Below are 16,513 nucleotides of genomic sequence, written 5' to 3'. Positions count from 1 at the left end.
GCCTGAGAACTTTGCTTGATTTTTAGTTAATAATTACAGTAAGGATGTCAATAGATTACATATTTTTAATTGGATAAATTGTGTGTTTAACCATGATTAAATCACACACTCATTGTGAAATTAAACATTTACCATTTATCTTGTTTAACACATTAATTTACCATGTCCAGCAAATTCTTACAAAACTGTATTTTCCTGCAAGTTTATTTTAAGATAAATTAAGACATCTTTCAAAAAGGACACTTAGAGTCTCTACAAGGAAACTGAACTTATTGACATATATCAAATAATTCAGGCTATTATGGAGACAGGTGTTCGGGGTTCAGACACACTCTCTCTGTTTAAATCTAGATTAAAAACACATCTCTTTCGTTAGCTTGGGTTAAACTAATTTTACTTTGTTGGATCAGCAGCTATGCTAATGATGTCTGTATTTTGTTTCGCCACGGGATTCACATCCCGTGTTAACTAGGATTTACACAAGCTCCAGTCTGGATCCAGAACACCTGAGAAGAGATGATGCTGACCCCTCAGAGGACCCCAGATGATGCTAACCCTGAATCAAATCAATCAATCACCTTTATTTATATAGTGCTTTAAACAAAATACATTGCGCCAAAGCACTGAACAACATTCATTTGGAAAACAGTGTCTCAATAATGCAAAATGATAGTTAAAGGCAGTTCATCATTGAATTCAGTTATGTAATCTCTGTTCAGTTGAAATAGTGTCTGTTTTAATTTGCAATCAAGTCAATGATATCGCTGTAGATGATGACCCTAACCCTGAATCAACAAACAGAACTAACAATCATTGCTAAATGTGTGACTGCATCATTTAATAACTTAATATTGATAGTTCATCGTCTAGCTGTCTACGTCTTGTATTATTATTATTTTTTCTAAAATCCTGTCAAATGTGCACAAACTACTAGCTACTACTAAATATTGTAGAAACATAATTTTCTGTAAAGTTGCTTTGTAACGATTTGTTTTGTAAAAAGCACTATACAAATAAACTTGAACTGAACGGAAAGGTGTCTTTGTGTGTCGAGTGGGGTGGGGGTACAATAAAAAGCAGGTCAGCATAGGATCGGTGTTTCTTTTTATTGGCAAAACCAGCACAATTCATATTATATGCTTGCTTGTAGGTGCGTTTTTTTCTCTTCACTCTTCATCCTTACTCTTGAAAATGTAGAAAATAAAAAATGTTTTAAATCTCAACGTTCAGTATAAACTATAGTCTTGCAGAGTACAGCCCTAAATCATCAAGCACTTTGGGTGTACTTCGGATTTTGAAACTTTTGATTCCTTTCACAGAGCCAATAGAGAATGTATATGGGTCTATTTGTCCATCTATAATGCAAAGATTAAAAGGATGTTGGAGTCTATTTCTGCGAGTGGAAATGAGATCTACATTTTCTATGCTGCCATGTTTTTCAGGAAAGTGAGTGAGTTAATGCATAAAAACAGTTCGACCAATTCATGTCATTAATAACGGTTTACTTCGGTTATTTAGTGCAATTGCTTTCACATCAGAAGAAAAACATATTGGAGTTTGCATGATCCTTACCCCAGACCACACTTTTTAGGTGGACTCTGGTACAGTTCACAGGTGCGTACCCAAGTTGAGGAAACATTATTCATATTATCCAAATGAACCAATCTCTGATGTTAAACAAACCTGGGTGTACACCAACAATGCTAGTTTCAAAGCTTCCTTAATGTCTCATTTTAACAATACTATGTGACTTGATTACCTTCCCAGCATCACGGCTCTTGGCTCTCAGCTTGTTGACCTGGGACTCAGAGATATCAGCGCGCTCCTGAGCCTCCTCCAGCTCATGCTGCACCTTCCTGTACCTGGACAGTGAGTGTTGGCCTGCTCCTCCTGTTAGGATGACACCAGATATCCAACCCCTTTCAGAGCATTGCACTCATGGCACTGAATGTATTGTTTAGAAAATATCAAAACCTCACACTTAAGACATGTGACATCAGGCTTACAGCTTCTTCAGCCTGGCGCTTGTAGGCCTTCACTTTCAGTTGCAGCTTGTCTACCAGATCCTACAGTCGGATCACATTCTTCTTGTCTTCCTCAGTCTTTGTTGAAATAGGTGTAGTGTAGTATCACTGCTTGAAGTTACCATATAGGATTCTGCTGTGGAAACCTTTCCTGCAGATTCTGATACCCTCCAGCACACCATTACCCCTGAGCTGGTGGATAACTAGGACATTATCCATCAGACCTGTAATGCAGATGTTGTTAAGGTTCAAAAATGTATTCCAAAGTTTATTCAAAATATATTCCAAAATGGAATAAATCTTTAAACAAATCTTCATCATTTAGAGGAACTTGATATACCAACTCACAGAACTGCTGAACACAGTCCTCAATAGATTTGTCTCTTTTCCGTAGACTTAAGAGCTGGTCGACTGGATCTGGGGTTAGGCTGGATTGGTGAAAGGCTGACTTAGAAACCGGAACTGACACCTCGGTGACGAGGGGATACCAGGTTGCTGGATCCTGGTATGGTGAAGCCTTCTGTAACATGGAGTCAGAGACGTTTGGATCCATTTGCAGTATTTTAATAAGAGAACGGTCAAACAGGCAGTAATCAGAGCACAGCGGCAAGTATTTCAAGAAATATCCAGAATCAATATCATTACCAGGCAGGACAGGCGGCAAAGAATCACAGGTGGTAACACAATCCAAAATCAAACACAGAAAGAACAAACACTAGGGAAACCCTCAGAAATGCTAGACAGGGCTAAACAAAACTTAGCAATCATTGCGAGTCCAAACACAGTTTATATAGGAGGTGGGAATGGGGAACACCTGGTGGTGATTAGCCCTAAGCACAGGATTAAGGGAAATGGAGTTGGGAATGGAAATGGACATCATATGCAAGAGTCCTGAGTGGAGTACCCTCTACAGGAGTTCATGGGCACTACAGCTGATGATCGTGACATATATATATTCAATTCAAGATTATTTGTATAGCATTTTTCACAATGTTAATCTTTGCAAAGCAGCTTTAAAGAAAATTACAATTTCCACATAATATTTAGTAATAGCATATCAGTGTTGACTGATGATGTCCATATGGCAGAAATGTACAGTGAAAATCAAGCAGTTAGTTAATGATGTATTCAAACAGACAGTGAACAATATTTGTAGCTATTTCTATGTCTTTACTACTCTGTCATATGAAACTGCATTATTTGTAAATGAATTAGGTAAATGTCCAATGAAATTGTATCTTTTTAATCAATATTTTTTGCTTTGGTGTACCTTCAGAAAGGCACTATATAAATTAAACATATTATTGTTATCAATGATTATATGTGGCGATCAAACGTACAGCAAATTTTGGTAATTTGGTGTGTTGTCTAAGGTTTGTGTGTGTGTATATATATATCTATTCAAATATATGTCGTAAGTAAAAAAGAGACTTGACTTGGTAACAGATGCTTCCTGTGCAGAAGAAAGTACAGAGATGCAAACCTGACAGTGCAGACACACACAGGAATTACACATTACATTTACATTTTATCATTTAGCAGATGCTTTTATCCAAAGCGACTTACAAATGAGAACAATAGAAGCAGTCAGGTCAACAAGAGAACAACAACAGTATACAAGTGCCATGACAAGTCTCAGTTAGTCTAGTATAGAACGCATAGCCAGGTTTTTTTTATTTTATTTTTTTATTTTTTTTATTAAATTAAATGAAAAAGACAAGAAAAGGAAAAGTGCTGGCGTTAGTTGGTTAAGTGCAGGCAAAAAAAAAATGAGTCTTTAGATGTTTCTTGAAAATGAGTAAAGACTCGTAATGAGTAAAGCTGTACGAATTGAGATTGGGAGGTCATTCCACCAGCTGGGCACAGTCCAGGAAAAGGTCCGTGAGAGTGATTTTGAACTTCTTTGGGATGGTACCACAAGGCGTCGTTCACTTGCAGAGCACAAACTTCTGGAGGGCACATAAGATTTAACCAGTGGGTTTAGGTAAGTTGGTGCCGTGCCAGTGGTCGTCTTGTAGGCAAGCATCAGTACCTTGAATTTGATGCGAGCGGCTACTGGTAGCCAGTGTAACCTGATGAGGAGAGGAGTAACATGAGCTTTTTTTGGCTCATTGAAGACAACCCTCGCTGCTGCATTCTGGATCATTTGCAGAGGCTTGACAGTACATGCAGGAAGGCCTGCCAGGAGAGCATTACAATAGTCCAGTCTGGAGAGAACAAGAGCTTGGACAAGAAGTTGGGTTGCTTGCTCTGACAGGAAGGTTCTAATCTTCCTAATGTTGTATAAGGCAAACCTGCAGGACCGGGTCGTTGTAGCAATGTGGTCAGTGAAGCTTAACTGAAGATCCATCACAACTCCTAGGTTTCTGGCTGTCCTCGAAGGAGGTATGGTTGACGAGCCCAGCTGTATAGAGAAGTTGTGATGAAGCAATGGGTTAGCTGGAATCACCAGGAGTTCAGTCTTTGTAAGGTTAAGCTGAAGTTGATGGTCATTCATCCAGCTAGAAATGTCACTCAGACAGGCTGAAATGCGAGCAGCTACTGTCGGGTCAACTGGCTGGAATGAGAAGTAGAGTTGGGTGTAATCAGCGTAGCAGTGATAAGAAAAGCCATGCTTCTGAATGAAAGATCCTAAATCAATCAATCAATCACCTTTATTTATATAGTGCTTTAAACAAAATACATTGCGCCAAAGCACTGAACAACATTCATTTGGAAAACAGTGTCTCAATAATGCAAAATGATAGTTAAAGGCAGTTCATCATTGAATTCAGTTATGTAATCTCTGTTCAGTTGAAATAGTGTCTGTTTTAATTTGCAATCAAGTCAATGATATCGCTGTAGATGAAGTGACCCCAACTAAGCAAGCCAGAGGCGACAGCGGCAAGGAACCGAAACTCCATCGGTGACAGAATGGAGAAAAAAACCTTGGGAGAAACCAGGCTCAGTTGGGGTCAGTTCTCCTCTGACCAGACGAAACCAGTAGTTCAATTCCAGGCTGCAGCAAAGTCAGATTGTGCAGAAGAATCATCTGTTTCCTGTGGTCTTGTCCTGGTGCTCCTCTGAGACAAGGTCTTTACAGGGGATCTGTATCTGGGGCTCTAGTTGTCCTGGTCTCCGCTGTCTTTCAGGGCAGTAGAGGTCCTTTCTAGGTGCTGATCCACCATCTGGTCTGGATACGTACTGGATCCGGGTGACTGCAGTGACCCTCTGATCTGGACACAGACTGGATCTGGTGGCCACGGTGACCTCGGAACAAGAGAGAAACAGACAAATATTAGCGTAGATGCCATTCTTCTAATGATGTAGAAAGTACGGTGTTATGTGAAGTGTTCCGGTTCCAGTTTACCTAATTAATGCAGCCTAAAAATCCTTTAACGGATTTGGATATTAAAAGCATATTAGTATGTTATGTGTATGCCAGGTTAAAGAGATGGGTCTTTAATCTAGATTTAAACTGCAAGAGTGTGTCTGCCTCCCGAACAATGTTAGGTAGGTTATTCCAGAGTTTAGGCGCCAAATAGGAAAAGGATCTGCCGCCTGCAGTTGATTTTGATATTCTAGGTATTATCAAATTGCCTGAGTTTTGAGAACGTAGCGGACGTAGACGAGTATAATGTAAAAGGAGCTCATTCAAATACTGAGGTGCTAAACCATTCAGGGCTTTATAAGTAATAAGCAATATTTTAAAATCTATACGATGTTTGATAGGGAGCCAGTGCAGTGTGGACAGGACCGGGCTAATATGGTCATACTTCCTGGTTCTAGTAAGAACTCTTGCTGCTGCATTTTGGACTAGCTGTAGTTTGTTTACCAAGCGTGCAGAACAACCACCCAATGAAGCATTACAATAGTCTAACCTTGAAGTCATAAATGCATGGATTAACATTTCTGCATTTGACATTGAGAGCATAGGCCGTAGTTTAGATATATTTTTGAGATGGAAAAATGCAGTTTTACAAATGCTAGAAACGTGGCTTTCTAAGGAAAGATTGCGATCAAGTAGCACACCTAGGTTCCTAACTGATGACGAAGAATTGACAGAGCAACCATCAAGTCTTAGACAGTGTTCTAGGTTATTACAAGTAGAGTTTTTAGGCCCTATGATTAGCACCTCTGTTTTTTCTGAATTTAGCAGTAAGAAATTACTCGTCATCCAATTTTTTATATCGACTATGCATTCCATTAGTTTTTCAAATTGGTGTGTTTCACCGGGCTGCGAGGAAATATAGAGCTGCGTATCATCAGCATAACAGTGAAAGCTAACACCATGTTTCCTGATGATATCTCCCAAGGGTAACATATAAAGCGTGAAGAGTAGCGGCCCTAGAACTGAGCCTTGAGGTACTCCATACTGCACTTGTGATCGATATGATACATCTTCATTCACTGCTACGAACTGATGGCGGTCATATAAGTACGAATTAAACCATGCTAATGCACTTCCACTGATGCCAACAAAGTGTTCAAGTCTATGCAAAAGAATGTTGTGGTCAATTGTGTCAAACGCAGCACTAAGATCCAATAAAACTAATAGAGAGATACACCCACGATCAGATGATAAGAGCAGATCATTTGTAACTCTAAGGAGAGCAGTTTCAGTACTATGATACGGTCTAAATCCTGACTGGAAATCCTCACATATACCATTTTTCTCTAAGAAGGAATATAATTGTGAGGATACCACCTTTTCTAGTATCTTGGACAGAAAAGGGAGATTCGAGATTGGTCTATAATTAACTAGTTCTCTGGGGTCAAGTTGTGGCTTTTTTATGAGAGGCTTAATAACAGCCAGTTTGAAGGTTTTGGGGACATATCCTAATGACAATGAGGAATTAATAATAGTCAGAAGAGGACCTATGACTTCTGGAAGCACCTCTTTTAAGAGCTTAGATGGTATAGGGTCTAACATACATGTTGTAAGTTTAGATGATTTAACAAGTTTATACAATTCTTCCTCTCCTATAGTAGAGAATGAGTGGAACTGTTCCTCAGGGGGTCTATAGTGCACTGTCTGATGCGAAACTGTAGCTGACGGCTGAATGGTTGCAATTTTATCTCTAATAGTATCGATTTTAGAAGTAAAGTAGTTCATAAAGTCATTACTGCTGTGGTGTTGGGAAATGTCAACACTTGTTGAGGCTTTATTTTTCGTTAATTTAGCCACTGTATTGAATAAATACCTGGGGTTATGTTTGTTTTCTTCTAAAAGAGAAGAAAAGTAATCAGATCTAGCAGTTTTTAATGCTTTTCTGTAGGATATGCTACTTTCCCGCCAAGCAATACGAAATACCTCTAGTTTTGTTTTCCTCCAGCTGCGCTCCATTTTTCGGGCTGCTCTCTTTAGGGTGCGAGTATGCTCATTATACCATGGTGTCAAACTGTTTTCCTTAACCTTTCTTAAGCGTAAAGGAGCAACTGTATTTAAAGTGCTAGAAAAGAGAGAGTCCATAGTTTCTGTTACATCATCAAGTTGTTCTGAGGTTTTGGATATGCTAAGGAATTCGGATACATCAGGAAGATAACTTAAAAAGCAGTCTTTTGTGGTAGAAGTGATGGTTCTTCGATACTTGTAACAAGAAGTAGAATTTACAATTTTGGCTATATGAAGTTTACACAGAACTAAATAATGATCTGAGATATCATCACTTGGCTGAATAATTTCAACACTATCAACATCAATTCCATGTGACAGTATTAAATCTAGAGTATGATTTCGACAATGAGTAGGTCCTGAAACGTGTTGTCTAACACCAATAGAGTTCAGAATGTCTATAAATGCTGATCCCAATACATCTTTTTCATTATCGACATGGATATTAAAATCACCAACTATTAAGACTTTATCTGCAGCCAGAACTAACTCGGATGTAAAATCACCAAACTCTTTAATAAAGTCTGTATGGTGCCCTGGTGGCCTGTATACAGTAGCCAGTACAAACATAACAGGGGATTTATCATTAACATTGGTTTCTCTGGATAATGTTATATGAAGCACCATTACTTCAAACGAGTTATACTTGAAGCCTGCCCTCTGAGAAATCCTGAAAACGTTATTATCAATTGAAGCAACTCCTCCCCCTTTGCCTTTTAGACGCGGCTCGTGTTTATAACAATAATCTTGGGGGGTGGACTCTTTTAAAATAATGTAATCATCAGGTTTTAGCCAGGTTTCTGTCAAGCAGAGCACATCTATATTATGATCAGTTATCATATTATTTACAAAAAGTGTTTTCGTAGAAATGGATCTGATATTCAATAAGCCAATCTTTATCATTTGTTTATCCATATTGCATTTGTTTTTTATTTGTTGAACCTCAATTAAATTGTTAACCTTAACTTGGTTTGGACGTTTTTTGTATTTTCTAGTTCGTGGAACAGACACAGTCTCTATAGTGTGATATCTAGGTGAAAGAGTCTCTATGTGCTGAGAATTAACTGACCTCTGTGACGGGAGGCAGCTAGCAGACGGTCGGTTTAGCCAGTCTGTCTGCTTCCTGACCTGGGCCCCAGTTAGTCAAGTATAAACACTAAGACTATTTGCCATATTTCTAGACAGAAGAGTGGCGCCACCCCAGGAGGGATGAAGACCATCTCTTTTAAACAGGTCAGGTCTGCCCCAAAAGCTCGTCCAATTGTCTATATAACCTATGTTATTCTGTGGGCACCACTTAGACATCCAGCCATTGAGTGATGACAATCTGCTATGCATCTCGTCACCACGGTAAGCAGGGAGGGGACCAGAGCATATTACAGTGTCTGACATCGTGCTTGCAAGTTCACACACCTCTTTAAAGTTATTTTTAGTGATCTCCGACTGGCGAAGTCGAACATCATTAGCGCCGGCATGAATAACAATCTTACTGTATTTACGTTTAGCATTAGCCAGCACTTTTAAATTTGCCAAGATGTCAGGCGCTCTGGCTCCCGGTAAACATTTGACTATGGTGGCTGGTGTCTCTATATTCACGTTCCGTACAATAGAATCACCAATAACTAGAGCACTTCCATCAGGTTTCTCAGTGGGTGCATCACTGAGTGGGGAGAACCTGTTTAATGTTTTGATCGGAACAGAAGAGCGGTGTTTTGACCCACGACTACGCTGCCTCACCGTCACCCAGTTGCCCTGCTGCAGGGGCTCTGCTGGAACCGGACAATGTACAGGAATCCCTGAGCTAGACGCATCCAAAGCCATATCTAGAGCCCTAACATTCTTACTGTCCTCAATTAAAGTTTGAATGCGTGTCTCTAATTCTGAAATCTTCTCTGTCAGCCTAACTGTTTCCCTGCATTTATCACATGTGAATCCCTCATCAGCGACAGAGATAGATAAACTGTACATGTGGCAAGAGGTGCAAATAACAATTGTAGGAGAAGCCATTACTCACCGTGCTTGATGAAATATTCTTACTGCGGTTGTTTGATGAACTTGTGGAAAACTGCAGCGTGAGAGAGGAGAGGAGAGGAGAAAAGAAAGCGCTAATGACAAGCTAACGAGTGCTAACGCTTTGCAGGTGTGCTGCAGTCACGGAAGAGTGAACGATCAAAGTTAATCTGATAAGATTGATCGGTAATATCAGAAATATGGTGTGAATTAAGTTATATTTTACAATTAAAAAAACAAACAAACAGACAGTGTACTTTCTACATTATTAGAAGAATGGCATCTACGCTAATATTTGTCTGTTTATTTCTTGTTCCGAGGTCACCGTGGCCACCAGATCCAGTCTGTGTCCAGATCAGAGGGTCACTGCAGTCACCCGGATCCAGTACGTATCCAGACCAGATGGTGGATCAGCACCTAGAAAGGACCTCTACTGCCCTGAAAGACAGCGGAGACCAGGACAACTAGAGCCCCAGATACAGATCCCCTGTAAATACCTTGTCTCAGAGGACCACCAGGACAAGACCACATTCCAGCCTGGAATTGAACTACTGGTTTTGTCTGGTCAGAGGAGAATTGGCCCCCCAACTGAGCCTGGTTTCTCCCAAGGTTTTTTTCTCCATTCTGTCAACGATGGAGTTTCGGTTCCTTGCCGCTGTCGCCTCTGGCTTGCTTAGTTGGGGTCACTTCATCTACAGCGATATCATTGACTTGATTGCAAATAAATGCACAGACACTATTTAAACTGAACAGAGATGACATAACTGAATTCAATGATGAACTGCCTTTAAGTATAATTTTGCATTATTGAGACACTGTTTTCCTAATGAATGTTGTTCAGTGCTTTGATGCAGTGTATTTTGTTTAAAGCGCTATATAAATAAAGGTGATTGATTGATTGAACTGATTGGATTTTTTTTTTCAAGCCCTGGCTGTATTATAAAGTAGTGCTTGTACAGCCGGTATGAATTACTTAATAAATGTACTAAATAAATATCATCTTGGAAATGTTTGCATTCATTTGTAAGCTTCATGTATGGTTTTCTATATAGTTGGTAAGTAAAGATAAACATAACCCGTATGGGATGATGATTATTAAATTATTTATCATTTAAAGTGTTTTTCCACATTGTGTGAAAGTTTGTCTTGACTCTGATATACAGACACAGTTCCACAGTCCACTTACCAGTGAGCATGAACTGATAGGCGTTGTTGGAGATGGAGAAGATGTGAGGTGGGTCTTCAATTCTCTTTTTGCCTCTGTATCCAGCATCAAGAACTGCGTCGTACACTGGGAGGCACTTGTAGGGATTGACAGTGATGCAGAACAAGCCAGAGTAGGTCTGAAAAAGAGATAGATAGTTTTACAATGCTGCCGTCCCATACCAGGAAAAAAACGTGATTGACTTAGACATACGTAGATCATCCATGCTGCATAATGCTCTTTGAGGTTATACAGCACACAAGGTTCATTGAGGTGGGTCATCATGGCCATGTCTTCACTGTTGTCAAACTTGGGAAGATTCATGTGGTGGATATCATCTTCTTTAACTGTGACAGTCGGTAATGAACATTAACTTGTAATCAAGAAGGATTAGACTTTTTTATACCCATATTTGTACAATATTTTACTAGAGACATAAGCACTGTAACATATGAAATCATTTTTTGTCCATGATACTTATTTGGGGATTTACACAAGCAGGCACACAACATAGCTGAATCACATTCACACAACACCCATGATCACATGATGTCTTGGGAAGTCGCCTGACCAATTAAGTAGTGATAAGTGTTTGCTGGCTGCAAGTCAGATTCCCTTTGTGTTGGTGCTGGACACTGTTGTGCTTTTGGGCTTCTTTTTCATTTAGGTACTATTGGTCATGGTAGAGCAAGTTTAATTACTGCCATTTGAATTTTAATACTTATTTATTTCATTTTATCAGGGTAATTTCTAGAAGCTTGTGTCTACTCTTCATGGAGGACACCTGTTTTTGCATGGAGTTTTAACATTTGTTGTGATCGCCTCATTGTGATCTGAGCTGCTGGGCTGCATTGGTAAATGCCTTAATATGCACATTTTCCATTGAGTGTTTCATATCTGTATTGGAACATGTCTTATAATACGTTCTCTGTCCGTAGCAACAGTATGTTCACCTTTTGTCTTCATATGTCAATGAGCTGTGGGACAGTTGAGCACACTGAAAAGTAGGCCTATATTTTCTAGCTATGTTTTGACTATGGTATGCTGTTTAATGAGGCTTGCAACTAATATGATTGTTTTCTTCTGAAAAGGGACCAAGCCAGTCACTACTTTCCTGTAATTAATATGCATTTCTTCATTGTTTTGTTGGTTTGTTTGTTTATTTGATATTGCCTCTGGGCTTACCACCCATGTGCCCCACTTGTAGTAGTATTGTTCATTAACTAGTTGGTGCTATCAATGCTGGTTATTCTCCTCCCTAACTATGTCTTCTGCTTAGTCCATCCCTGGACAAGGCCGGATCCACACTGATGCTTTGCCCCTTCTTGCCAAGGGACCACACTAGAAGAGACACTGTTTTGGGGTGTACTTTTAACTACAACACGGTGTGAGATTTTGTAGTGGTATCTGAAGATCTTGAGTGTGTAGTGCTTGCTGTGTTGCATGCTTCACTTGGTGTTGGGTTGCTGTCTCCTGTTTCTTTTTTTTTCTTTTTTTTGTCTCACCAGTGTCCTCCTGAGTAGGGGTTTTGCATTGGCTTATTCGACCTCCCTAGACTGTGGAGAATCCACCAGTTGTTTATATCATGTTTAAGATCCATTTTAATAACTTTTCTATACCTTTTCTACTAAATTGTAATAAATTTGAAATATATTTACATATCTGCCTCGTCAACTGTCCCTTTGTGGAGAAAATATAGAATTAGCTGCATTACATTCAGAGAAGATTTGTGGGTCCTCCTTGCCATCATCAGGGGGAGGTGTAGTCAGACTGTAAAGAAGGTTTACTGCTTCACTGGTTCCACACTTACTTTCCCACTGTGATATTTTTCGGTAGCTTTGCCACGCTCTCTGCTAAGAAGAGTGTACCCTTCAGGTACATCTCCTCTGCATCTGTCACAAAGAATGCTGTTTTGGCATCAAAGGGGGTGTTCTGAGCCTCAATTCTCTCTCTTTCTGGGTTTTGGAGGTAAATGGCCACCGGCCCGAAACACTCCATTTCACCATCTCCCATGATTGCAGTTGACTGGGAAAACATGTTAATAGGGTATTTTATTTTCAGTTCTGAAAATAATGTGTTCCAGTATTATTTTGCATTAACACAGTTCTTTAATGAGTGATGCATGTTTACATGTGTATCCAAGCTGTTCACCTTTTTGTTACCAAGGCCAGAAAGGTTTCTGCTAGGTTCTGTTAAATACATGGACTAGATTATTTAAACTAATTTATTTTCTGTTAATATATAATCTCATGTATTCCCATTTTATTTGAACAAAAGTAAACATCCCTATAAATGTCAACCAAAAATAACAATAATTAAAATAAAATAAATAAATAAATTTGGCACTGCAGAATCTTGACTCAACTTCCCAGTGGTTCGCTGTCCTTGAGGTCTAAGATGTCTCCTTTTATAAAGACTCAAGATGTTGTCCCAGCAGCACAGCTGCAGTGTATTTGGTTATAATGGGTTGGGCTTTAGTGTCTATATATGACTGTGAAACTCTTCTGCTATTTTTATCTTAGGATACAGTTACACGCCCTATAGACTTATTGATAAGAGAAGTCATTGTAATGTGTTTGTAAATATTTTTTTGCATCTTGGTCTTAAAGTATAAAATAAATAATTATTTCCTTTGTGAAGGTCATTTAAAGATTAATGTTTTTTTTTTTTTTTCTGTGAGAGATGCTCCACTGGGGATTCCCAGAATATAAAGGGATTGCATGTACTGTACAGCCTTTCACTTAAACAAATGTTTTCTAACAAACAGTTTAACAAAGTGTTTTCACCAAGTTAAACCATAAAGTGTAAACCATGTTCAGCAATCAAAAGCTGGAAAGAGATGGTAAAAAAAGGCTCAATAAACAACAATGACACTGAAGATTCAACAAAGATATGCTGGTCTTCTGCCCTGATATTTTTGTTTTGTTAAACTGAATATTGTTGGTAATTATTTTCACCATTCCCAAAATGTCCCTTTCTGGACCTACTGTATGAACTGAACCAAGCAAAAATCTTTGAAAACTAAGCTATATAATTTGAGAATTGGAGGATCAGTTAACATTTTGTAACTGTTTTTTTAATGTCTTTTATAGTTTTGTGTACAAGTTACACTGGGTTGTCCATTTTGTCCAGGACACTCACGTAAAGGAGACTTTTAATCTGAAAAATATCTTGGTTAAATATAAGATTAGGAACATCATTCATAGAATGAATTTGATTGCACTTCTCTAAAAGACAGTAAATAATGAATTCAAGAGAAGCATAGTGCAGCTGCTACAATAAATGTTTCCACTCTGTCCACTTAAAATGTTATGTGTTTAACAGAGTGAATATCCTAGACATTTGGCTGAGGGGGAATGGGAATCAGACGCCGCTCCACAACTAATCCAGCTGGCACTCCACCAATGCAGGCACGGCTGTGGAGGAGCTGTCAGATGGCTCAGGAGTACAGTTTCAAGACATCCGTAAGCTGGCTGCACTTATAAATAGGCCTAAGTCATATTAAGAAGTTTGTGGTGCGAGAAGAAATGCAATCTAAATATACAGCATTAATGTTCTCTGTAATGGTTTATTCATATTTCATAAGAAGCCACAGGAGTATAGTAAAATGCTCAACTTCCTCATGAATATTAAGATACAAGCATTAACCCACCATTGATATTGGAATGTGGAGAATTGCTTAAAAAAGAGCACAGTGTAGATTTGTCTAGGATCAGGCATTCCTTATATGGTATGTTGGGACGGGGTGTTAAAAGTGAAGCCTGTTGTCTGGCTCTGGTTCAGCTGTGGGGGAGCGTCTGCATGTTTCTGGTGTACAGTTGCAGCGCTTTCGCAGCTCAAGCACTTTTATTAATAAGCCATTTCAAAGAAGGCACAGGTACTTTTTTCACCACGTGTGTCTGTTGACAGAACTGGCCTCTTGAACCAAATCAAGTATGAACGGATGGATCTGACATGGTTCCCTGACGAAAACAAATCTGATGGGTTTGTCTGAAATGTTTGGTTTGACCAAAGTTCATCCCCTGTTAGTTTGTTGCCTGTCTTTTTCATTCTTTTTTTCTCTTCACAGAAAATCAACATATTCCTTTCAGACTGCACTTTTACAAGACAAAAGAGTGGTGTAGGTCTCTGAGTACCACAAAAGAGTCACAAAAGGTGAATGCAATATGAGTGGTTAAATTAAGATGTGTTCAATTATAGCAGCAAAAGAGAGCAACATTTCTTCCGATTCCTTCAAGACCCTGGGTCTTCTATCAGCAGAAGTGAGACTCTTCATAGAATAACAGAGGGTTTACTCAAGAGATCCAAAGGATAGCAGACCATATAAGCTCTGGAAAATGTGTCACCCTTTGAGATCTTCAGTGTTTCTTTGAGGAGTTCTAGTGTGATTTCCCATCCATCCTAGTGAGTCTTTACAGTCTCATCCATCCAAACACTGAACGGGATGAATCTTTTGCACGTACTTCTGAAAGTACCTCAGAGCAGAGCAGTTTTTGAAGTCTGATGCAAACGTGCCAATTATTGTAGGTCATTCTGGTAGAACTGCCTTCTCACCACTAGAGGTCAGAAATGCAAATTTTCTTTTCTAAATTTGAATCAAAACTCATAATTACGATTCAACAATAATGTTAAAATTGTGGCTCTGAATAAACAATACTTTATAAATTATACTTTCAGAAAACGTTATAAGCTGCAGATATAAGATATTTATCAAATACATAATAATAGGTAAGATACAATTATAAAAAATATTAATTTGTTGTTAATTTTATGCATAAATTAGCATGCAAATTAACTTTGTACAGGTCACATCAATACAGCAGCATTGATATACATGCAGCAGCCCCGGATGATTCACAGTGTGATTTCATGAAATGCTGAAAACAAAAACAATAATGTTGAATGTAAAACTATAACAAATAAATAAATAAATACATTGACAAAGAAACTCATATTTAATTTTTTTTAGCATAATAGTAGTAGTAGCCCTTTATTGTCACTAGTCAAAAGTACCAGTGATAATGATTCTGCTGTAGTAATGGTGGTGACTGACCATCTGGATGGTTGGACAAGTCAAGTCACCTTTAGTTATATAGCGCTTTAAACAAAATACATTGCTTCAAAGTAACAGAACAACATTCATTAGGAAAACAGTGTGTCAATAATGCAAAATGATAGTTAAAGGCAGTTCATCATTGAATTCAGGGATGTCATCTCTGTTCAGTTAAATAGTGTCTGTGCATTTATTTGCAATCAAGTCAATGATATCGCTGTAGATGAAGTGACCCCAACTAAGCAAGCCAGAGGCGACAGCGGCAAGGAACCGAAACTCCATCAGTGACAGAATGGAGAAAAAAACCTTTGGAGAAAACAGGCTCAGTTGGGGGCCAGTCAAGATCAAAGCCTTTACAAGTGATGTTCTAGCATATGGTGAGAGTTACTTGTTATTTCTCAAGGACAATGGAGAACATGCTCTGAACTTAAAACACACTTTTCCTTTCTCTGTACAAATCTGACAGTGTAATCTGGCATGTTTCACTATTTTTAATTTCCACACAGGACTTTAAACACCTGTGAAATAGCAACAGTTGATATCTTGATCTGTCATCAGTCCCTAATTCAGGATGATGGAAAAACTTAATTCTGTGCAATAAATGTACAACTGCTTGCTATTCTGAAACCACTAGTCAGTGTCACTCATCGATTAGTTGATGATCCTTATCGAGTAATATTAGTCAGATGACTCATGTATTCGGAGTATAAGTAATAATAATGATACTAACATGGCTACAACTGTCAGTCTGCTAAAGCAAAACATAATGAAGAAATTCTTGAGTAGATTTTTGATTTGGAGGACAGAATAAGCAATAAGGATCTACGCACGTTACAAAAAACTCATTT

At 38.7% G+C, this 16,513-nt stretch overlaps 1 long non-coding RNA gene across 9 annotated transcripts in view; it reads left to right on the top strand.

Annotated features, from left to right (window-relative positions):
* Positions 1 to 15,823, top strand: part of LOC113097723 (uncharacterized) — a 33,608-nt gene extending 17,785 nt beyond the window's left edge. The window contains exons 1-6 of one of the 9 annotated variants that reach the window (XR_003288946.1): positions 10,649 to 11,466; positions 11,551 to 11,616; positions 11,892 to 11,997; positions 13,937 to 14,076; positions 14,522 to 14,596; positions 14,682 to 15,823. This is a non-coding gene — a long non-coding RNA (uncharacterized LOC113097723). The other 8 variants (XR_003288940.1, XR_003288941.1, XR_003288945.1 and 5 more) reach the window with 8 other exon arrangements.
* Positions 15,824 to 16,513: the final 690 nt, after the last annotated feature.

The sequence above is a fragment of the Carassius auratus genome, unplaced genomic scaffold (assembly GCF_003368295.1).
Source record: "Carassius auratus strain Wakin unplaced genomic scaffold, ASM336829v1 scaf_tig00216382, whole genome shotgun sequence".
Lineage (NCBI taxonomy): Eukaryota > Metazoa > Chordata > Actinopteri > Cypriniformes > Cyprinidae > Carassius > Carassius auratus.
This window is presented reverse-complemented; position numbering and strand designations above follow the sequence as displayed.